Consider the following 8280-nt stretch of genomic DNA (forward strand, 5'->3'; position numbering starts at 1 on the left):
ATAGAAATGCAACAGATTTCTGTATATTAATTTTATATCCAGCAACTTTACCAAATTCATTGATGAGCTCTAGTAGTTTTCTGGTAGCATCTTTAGGATTTTCTATGTATAGTATCATGTCATCTGCAAATAAAATAAAAGATAAATTCCTGTCTTTGAAAAAATGAATATTATGAGCCAACCTCTTGCAGGACTGATCAAGAAAAAAAAAGGAAAGGCAAATATAAAATATTATGGGGAAAAGAGACCTGAACTACAGATAAGGTTGAATGAATGTACTCCTGTCCAGTAGTGAAAATGAATGAACTGAATCTACATATACCTAAAAATCTTGAAAACATAACTTTGAATTAGAATAAGTTTCAAAAGGGTATGTACAATATTGTACATTTGTGTAAATGTTAAATAATCTGTATTCTTTATGCATGCATACATAGAAAAAAATCTGTAATTTAAATTTTATTATTTAATTAAAAATTTTATTTTTAATTCTTATTTAGAATTAGAATTCTCATAAGTATTAGAATGCTAATTTATCAACTTTAAGACACTAGTTTTCCCTGGGAGAAAAGAAGCCTAAAGGAATTGGGCGGGGGGTGGGGGATGGGTGCAAAGGGGATTTTAGCTATATCTTTAATGTTTTATTTCATTTGTGTCCCAGAGAAAATGACAGAGATGGAACTGAAGGCAAAAAAAGAAAAATATTATTATCTTTTAGGTGTTATGGGGAGTACCTGTAGGTGCCTGTTATATTATTTTCTATACTTTTGATATGTTTGAAATGTTTTATAATTTAAAATTATTTTGAGGTTGGATTAAGTCAGTCATGCTATAAACATCACCCAACAAAGTGTGCTGTATAGTGATCATATTCCTGAATAACCTCACACATGATGTAGCTACCAGATTTACAGACAACAGTCAATACCTATTAGTTGTATCACACAACTTCCTCAAAGGTATTAAACCGAGGATCATGTCAGTGGTTTCTTAGTTACAGTTGTTAACTCATTCCTTGGAAGATGCCAGAGTTAACACTAGTGATCCACTAGATGATTGCAACGTGTTACTAAATAGCTGCTGCTGAACTCAATGTCATGGTTAAATTATTGCTAAGGGTGAGTGCGTGCCCTATGATACTGGCCTTGCAAATGAAGTCAGAGAAATGTCAGTGCTTAGAAAGGAGGATTCAGTGTGATAGAAATCCAGCCAGTAATTAATTACACCATGTCCTTCCCCTGCGTTAACACTGATCACTTTGAATCATCATTGCTGGTCTGTATGCTTGGCTTGCCATGGGCACGCAATAAATTGTTGACTGACTGATTAGTCTCCAGGAAATGAAATTCTGTGAATAAAAGGATTGCACCTACTTAGCCCCAGTTCCTAATATGGTGGACCTAGCATGAGGTAGCGCCAGCTAACATTTATTGAATGAGTGAAGATGCTGCTACCTGCATGAAAATTTCCCAGATCTCTCAGGATCTCTTCCTCTCAAATTTGTACCCTCTCAAAATAATTTAACATCTTTTTTTCTTACAGATACTTGTGTTTATGTCTCATTTTCCGCTACTACCTTTTAAGTTTCTTAAGAGCAGGGACTTGTTCCCTTTTTGTAATTTATTACAGACTGATGAAAAATGGAAAGGAAAAAATGCCTTAAAGCTAAAATTAATTCATTTTCACACTGTTCTAAGTTCAGAAGAATTATATTGACCTTAAAGTATGCAACTTTAAACCACTTAAAATGAATTTCACTTCCATGTATTTAGTTGGTAGCAAAGGAATGGATAATAATATGCTGTGCCATACTACCTATAGGGCTGGCATGCTTGTTTGCTCAGCTGTTTCTCATCAAACACCAATGAACATAGAGAGCTGCCAAACATTTTCTAGGTCATTTGTTCTGTTTGTAAACAGAAAGTGTACAATAATTAACAAGAGGTAATCATTTGCAAACTGGATTTATGCAGAATGAAAGAATTTTTTTTTAAAGAGGAGGGACATTAATGCAGGTCTTGAGTGCTTAATGACCCCATTAATTGAGAAATAGGTAATTGGAGAAATTAAATAGAAGAGGTAATGGCCTTGGAGCCATTACTCTATTCTGGACATACTGCTAATGTTTACCAGGTGATTTTCCTCTGAATTAAGAGCCCAGAGTCAGTCTGCTTTCACACAATAGTTCTTAATCTTGCCAACCATAAGAATCTCTTGGAAAGCTTTTGAACAATGCAGGTTCCTGGATTCTCTTCAGACTTCCTTAACCAGAATCTTAGGGGTGGGACTCAGGCATATGAATTTTTACAAAGCTGACCAGGTGATTCTTAAATCACCACCATTTGAGAACCTCTGCTTTACAGCAATCCTGTCTGATAGAACTTTATGCAATGAGGGAAATGCCCAATACAGTAGCCACGAGCCCCATGCGGCTCTTGAGCCCTTGCAGTGTGGCTAGTACAACTGAGGACCTAAATTTTAAATGTTATTTTGTTTTAATTAACTTAATTGCAAAAGCCAATTTAACTAATAACACGTAACTAATGGCCATCGTACTTGACAGCACAACTTTATAAGATCCAGATCTGACTCTAGACAGTGAAATCTACACAATTCCTCCTGAAGTACTTCTGAGACATGTCATGTAGAAATAATTTACAAGAATAGAAAATCTACCTATCTTCCTCTCTGAATTAGAAAAAATCTTGGGATGGTAGGACTACTGGAAAGTTTACTTGCAGTTTTGCTTTCTGTGTTGCCTAGGAAATATTTTTTGTTACTACCTTTGATACCCAGATTATCAGACTTAGAGGAGTCTGGCTGAGGATAGCCCCTTTCAGTCTCAACCTTGATCTCCTTTTATTGCCAGTCCTTAACATTTTCTTAGGAAAAATTCCCATTGTTGTCTGGTTTTCTCAATTCCTAACAGGTTAAACATAGAGTTACCATATGACCCAGCAATTCTACTCCTAGATATATACCCAAGAGAGGTGAAAACATATGTCCATGCAAACACTTGAACGTGAATGTTCATAGCTGCATTTTTTCCAGTTTTACTGAGATATAACTGACATACTGCATTATATAAGTTTAAGGTACACAGCATAATGATTTGACTTACATTGTGAAATGATTACCACAATAATTTAGGTAACATCCATCATCTCATATAGATAACAAAAAAAAAAAGAAAAAGAGAAAAAAAAATTTTTTTTCCTTGTGATGAAAACTCTTAGGATTTACTCTCTTAACTTTTATACATACCATGTAGCAGTGTTAACTATAGTCATGTTGAACATTACATCCCTAGTACTTACTTATCTTATAACTGGAAGTTTGTACCTTTTGACCCCCTTTATCCAATCCACCCCACACACACACCTCTGGTAACCACAAATCTGATCTCTTTCTATGAGTTTTTTTGTTTGTTTGTTTTAGATTCTACAGATAAGTTAGATCGTATGGTATTTGTCTGCCTTATTTCACTTAGCATGATGCCCTCAAGGTCCATCCATGTTGTCACATTGGTAGGATTTCCTCCTTTTTTATGGCTAAATGATATTCCACTGTATGTATATATGCCACATCTTCTTTATCTAGTCATCTGTTGATAGACACTTAGATTGTTTCCATGTCTTAGCTATTGTAAATAATGAGGCATAGTCTCATTATTCATAATAGCCAAAAAGTAGAAATAATACAAATGTCAACCACTGATGAATCAATAAAACAAAGAGTGGTGTTTTCACACAGTGGAATATTTGTTGGCAATAACAAAGAATGAAGCCCTGTTAGATGCCACAAAAGGATGAACCTTGAAAACATTATGAAAAGTGAAAGAAGCCAGTCATGAAATACCATATATTATATGATTCTATTTATATGAAATGTCTATAATAGGCAAATCTGTAGAGACAGACAGTAGATTAGTGGTTGCTTAGGCCTGAGAGGGAAATGGGGACATTGGATGGTGATGGCTAATGGATAACAGGGTTTCTCTTTGGTGTGATGAAAATATTCTAAAATTAGATTGTGGTGATGGCTACACAATTATGTGACTGTTCTAAAAACTGTTGTCTGCTTTAATTGGGTGAATTTTATGGTATGTGAGTTATATCTCAACAGAGCTGTTAAAAACTCTGTCCATTTAATTCACTACATTAGCAGATCTAATGAGAAAAATCTGCATGTTCTATCAATTGGTGCATATTTATCTTAGAACTGGAAGTGGCTTTGGATAATGTTACTGTCTTATTCCAAAATAGCCTCTCCACTGGCTACCACCACTCTCATTTCCAAGGTAATTAACGTGACCCTGCATTGTGTCCAAACTCAGGATAAAATCCTTGAGTATGGCCCTTACTGAACAACAAATCATTCCACTCTTAGAGACCCACCATAAGACAGAGAGTGCATCCGGAGGACACCCATGGCGTACTCCCCGCCTGCAACTGAAAGGGCCCAGCCGTTGTCATTCCTGAGCTCCTTTGGCCTCTCTAGTCCAGAGGAATAATGGACACATGAATATTGCCAGTGAGAAAAGAGAAAAGGATATGAAGTTTCCAATATGCAGCCTAATTTTGTCACGATTCAGGCTGGTCAGACCCTGTCCTGGATGTAAAGTACTAAGCCAGGAATGACAAACAGCTTTGTCAGGCAGTTAGAAGACGACATTCACTTTTAGGGCCTTGAGCTCTCCAGGCAGCCCAGATAGAGCCCATTCTCCAATTTTCAGCTCACCTGACTTAGATAACTTTACGGGAAATGGAAATGTTTCTAGGTATTTAGTTATAAAGAGAGACCTGATACTGAAAATAACTCCTAGGCTTATGCTGCTTGGGCACGGACTATTCAGGAGACCTCCTGGAAGTATGCAGAAGATGGGGAAGGGAAAATAGCAAATATCAAGTGAGATGAAGTCTTGCATAATGTAAACTAAAAAAAATTTTGTCTAAGGCAATTATGTTTTTATCTTCCAGAATAAATAAGGTCACATGAAGTTAAATAGTTTGTCCAAGTGGTTAGGTAGAGATTTGTTAAAAATCATGTAAAGAGAAGTAGGCGCTCAGATTGGAAGACATGAAAGAACAGGATTTTTAAAGAAAAGCACGTAGGGAGGAATATTAATTCAATAACTCAGTTGACAAGGCTGTGGACCATAGGTTAAAAAGCAGTAGCACTGGCCTATGTCTAAACATTGACACATTTCTGACCTTTCTTCCGTTCACCAAGGATGCAGATGAATAAATACATACAGTTTTATGAGAAGAGCTAAGTCCTCTGGCATGGCTCTGGGGAGAGTCTGATTTACTTGGAGGACAAGTGTCATCTTCAAGACAAGACATACCAAATGTACTCTGAATTTCTTATAACTAGACAGAGTGACAGCCTTCCCTGGCCCTTACCATCTGGCTGGATGAGGTGTCCTTCTTCTGTGTTCTGACAGCACCCTGGACCTACCCTTACTATTACACCTGAATTATTTTCTAAGCTTTTTATTTTTTTATCTGCTTTCCCCACTAGACAAGGAACTTCTCAGAAACTAAAACATTGTTGGCCATTGTGTGGTTTTCAGTTTTTGAGAGCCTCTTATCAGAGTTACTAAGGCATGCATACTTTCCCATCTCTGGTAGTGTTTCAATTTCAGGAGTTCTGTAAGCCAGCTGGCTCCTTCCCAGATTAGGTGATTCAGAGGTTAATACCATACCTGGACTGTGCCGTAAGACCTTGTGGGAAGTCAGATTGTCGTACAATACTGAGTTTCACTAATGTCTGGGCTGGGCTCCGAGATGGATGCCTTTTACAGAATTGCTCACTAGAGTGGGTTTAGTGTCATTGCTTTGGCTTCAAGTCACATATTTTTCAGATGGCATTGTGACATGGACTTTGGACATCAGAAATGCACTCCCCCCGGTTGGGCTCCCACATGAGCTTTATCAGTTATTTCAGCCATGTTTATTTGAGATGCTTAAGAAACGAATTACTCAGTGACACCCACAGGACCTGAAAGAATTCAAGCACCTCCCTATTGCCTCTCTTCATGGGAGAGGTGGGTGGGGGCAGGGTAATATAGCCATCGAAAATTCTGATTTCTCTCCCAGATATGGAATCAGAAATTTTATTTCCTTCCTTGTATGTTTCAGACCATCAAACCTAATCCCAGATCTTGTCCTCTTTTGTTTGTTTGTTTGCACTCATTCTCTTTCTCTGAATGGAAATCTTACCAAATCTTTGGGTGATGATCTTTTCATTTACACCACTTAAGTAAAAGTTACAATAGACACATTTTCTCTTTTCTAGGCTGCCTCTGTCAGCGCAGACACTATGTCCATTTGAATAAAGAACAATAAATAAAGTCCATGAGTGCCCCTACGCAGCGTCAGCCTGTGTGAGCCAGTGTTTTATCTCCAGAGTTATAGGAGCTCCTTCTGCCTCTGCTGCTGAGGCTCCTAGGATAAGAGACCGGCAGACAGACATGCAGCATTCTGTATTTCAGGGAAAACACATAGATGGACTTTGGAGTGAAGAAATGGTATTTGTGGAAACCTTTGCCCAGAGTTGTACATCTGTGTGCCACGTGGCAGGGATTTCTCTGACTCTGGAACAGAGAACAAAGAGCATTTTCATTAGTCACACTGACGAAAACACCAAAGAAGCAGAACTCACAGGTGTGTGAACAACAATAACGTACTCCCAGTCCCCACCCCTCCTGGAGGACCACCTGTCTTGTCTTCAGCTCCTCAAGTGGAGATTTCTTGAAGCATTCCAGCTCCAAATCTGTTTTTTTTCTTTTAATCTATTTTTGGCTGCGTTAGGTCTTCGTTGCTGCGCCTGGGCTTTCCCTAGTTGCGGCGAGCAGGGGCTACTCTTCGTTGCGGTGCGCGGGCTTCTCATCACGGTGGCTTCTCTCATTGCGGAGCACGGGCTCTAGGCACACGGGCTTCAGTAATTGTGGCACGCGGGCTAAGTAGTTGTGGCTCGTGGGCTCTAGAACGCAGGCTCAGTAGTTGTGGTGCACTGGCTCAGTTGCTCCGCGGCATGTGGGATCTTCCTGGACCAGGGCTCGAACCTGTATTCCCTGCATTGGCAGGTGGATTCTTACCCACTGCGCCACCAGGGAAGTCCCAAATCTGGGGTTTTAGAACAGTAAAACTATTATAATATCAAAATCATCCTCCAGGCCCTAGTGATCCTTTTTTTTTTTAAATTTATTATTTATGGCTGTGTTGGGTCTTCGTTTCTGTGCGAGGGCTTTCTCTAGTTGCAGCAAGTGGGGGCCACTCTTCATCGCGGTGCATGGGCCTCTCATTATCGCGGCCTCTCTTGTTGCAGAGCACAGGCTCCAGATGCGCATGCTCAGTAATTGTGGCTCACGGGCCTAGTTGCTCCGCGGCATGTGGGATCCTCCCAGACCAGGGCTCGAACTCGTGTCCCCTGCATTGGCAGGCAGATTCTCAACCACTGCGCCACCAGGGTAGCCCCCTAGTGATCCATTTTTAATGAGGACGAGCTTAGCGCTTTCATGGAATCATAAAATCTCAAGGTAGCCAAAAACCTGGAAGTCAGTGTTTCCCACCGTGGTGGGGCTGAGGGGGTGCCTAAGATCCAGTGTCACAAAGCCTCTCGGAGGCCCAACAAGCCCCACGACACCTGGAGGGCGGCTTTAAAACACATGGGTTATAAATATAATAAATTTTCTTGGTAGAAAGATTTTAAATTATATAAAAGTATTAAGACATTTTCATAATCCCACAACAGCACATTTTGTTCACCATGCTCTTTTGTGATTAAAGATATAATTGACACGTTAAATCTTACAGAATAAAACAGAAAAATGTGGATTTCTACTTTTGATGTTTAAATCCTGGATTTTGCCACTTATTTCATAAAACATCAAAGCATGCTTGGACAGGGACCTTCTTCGAGATAGGCCGTATATTACAATAGGCTGTAAAAAAATTACGAAATCAAGCCAGCTCCATGAGAGTGTGCACAGCATGACATTCTCTGAAGATGCTGGCAGCGCCGAGAAAATCCTGCACTCCTAATTGCCTAAATCCTACTTTCGTCACTTGCCGGGCACAGTCCGTAATCAGTGGAAGGATTCTGGAGGTGTGTGATATTACCCCTGAGTTCTTATCGCAGACACTAAAATTCAGACAATTAAATTTGAGAGAAAGCAATCTCGAAGAGGTGAAAACAGAGTGATTGAGGTTTGTGGATTTGTGCTGATCTTGCACTGATTAGAGCTGCCAACAGAAGCCTCCAGCTGCCCTGAAG

General features: G+C 39.4%; 1 long non-coding RNA gene across 1 annotated transcript in view; it reads right to left on the reverse strand.

The window, feature by feature from the left end:
• Nucleotides 1-3037: 3037 nt before the first annotated feature.
• Nucleotides 3038-8280, reverse strand: part of LOC309644107 — a 32881-nt gene continuing 27638 nt past the window's right edge. Inside the window, exon 2 of the long non-coding RNA XR_014254241.1 lies at nucleotides 3038-6598. This is a non-coding gene — a long non-coding RNA (uncharacterized lncRNA). The remainder of the gene's footprint in view (nucleotides 6599-8280) is intronic.

The sequence above is a fragment of the Balaenoptera physalus genome (genome assembly GCF_965194825.1).
Source record: "Balaenoptera physalus genome assembly, chromosome: 15".
NCBI classification, from domain to species: Eukaryota; Metazoa; Chordata; class Mammalia; order Artiodactyla; family Balaenopteridae; genus Balaenoptera; species Balaenoptera physalus.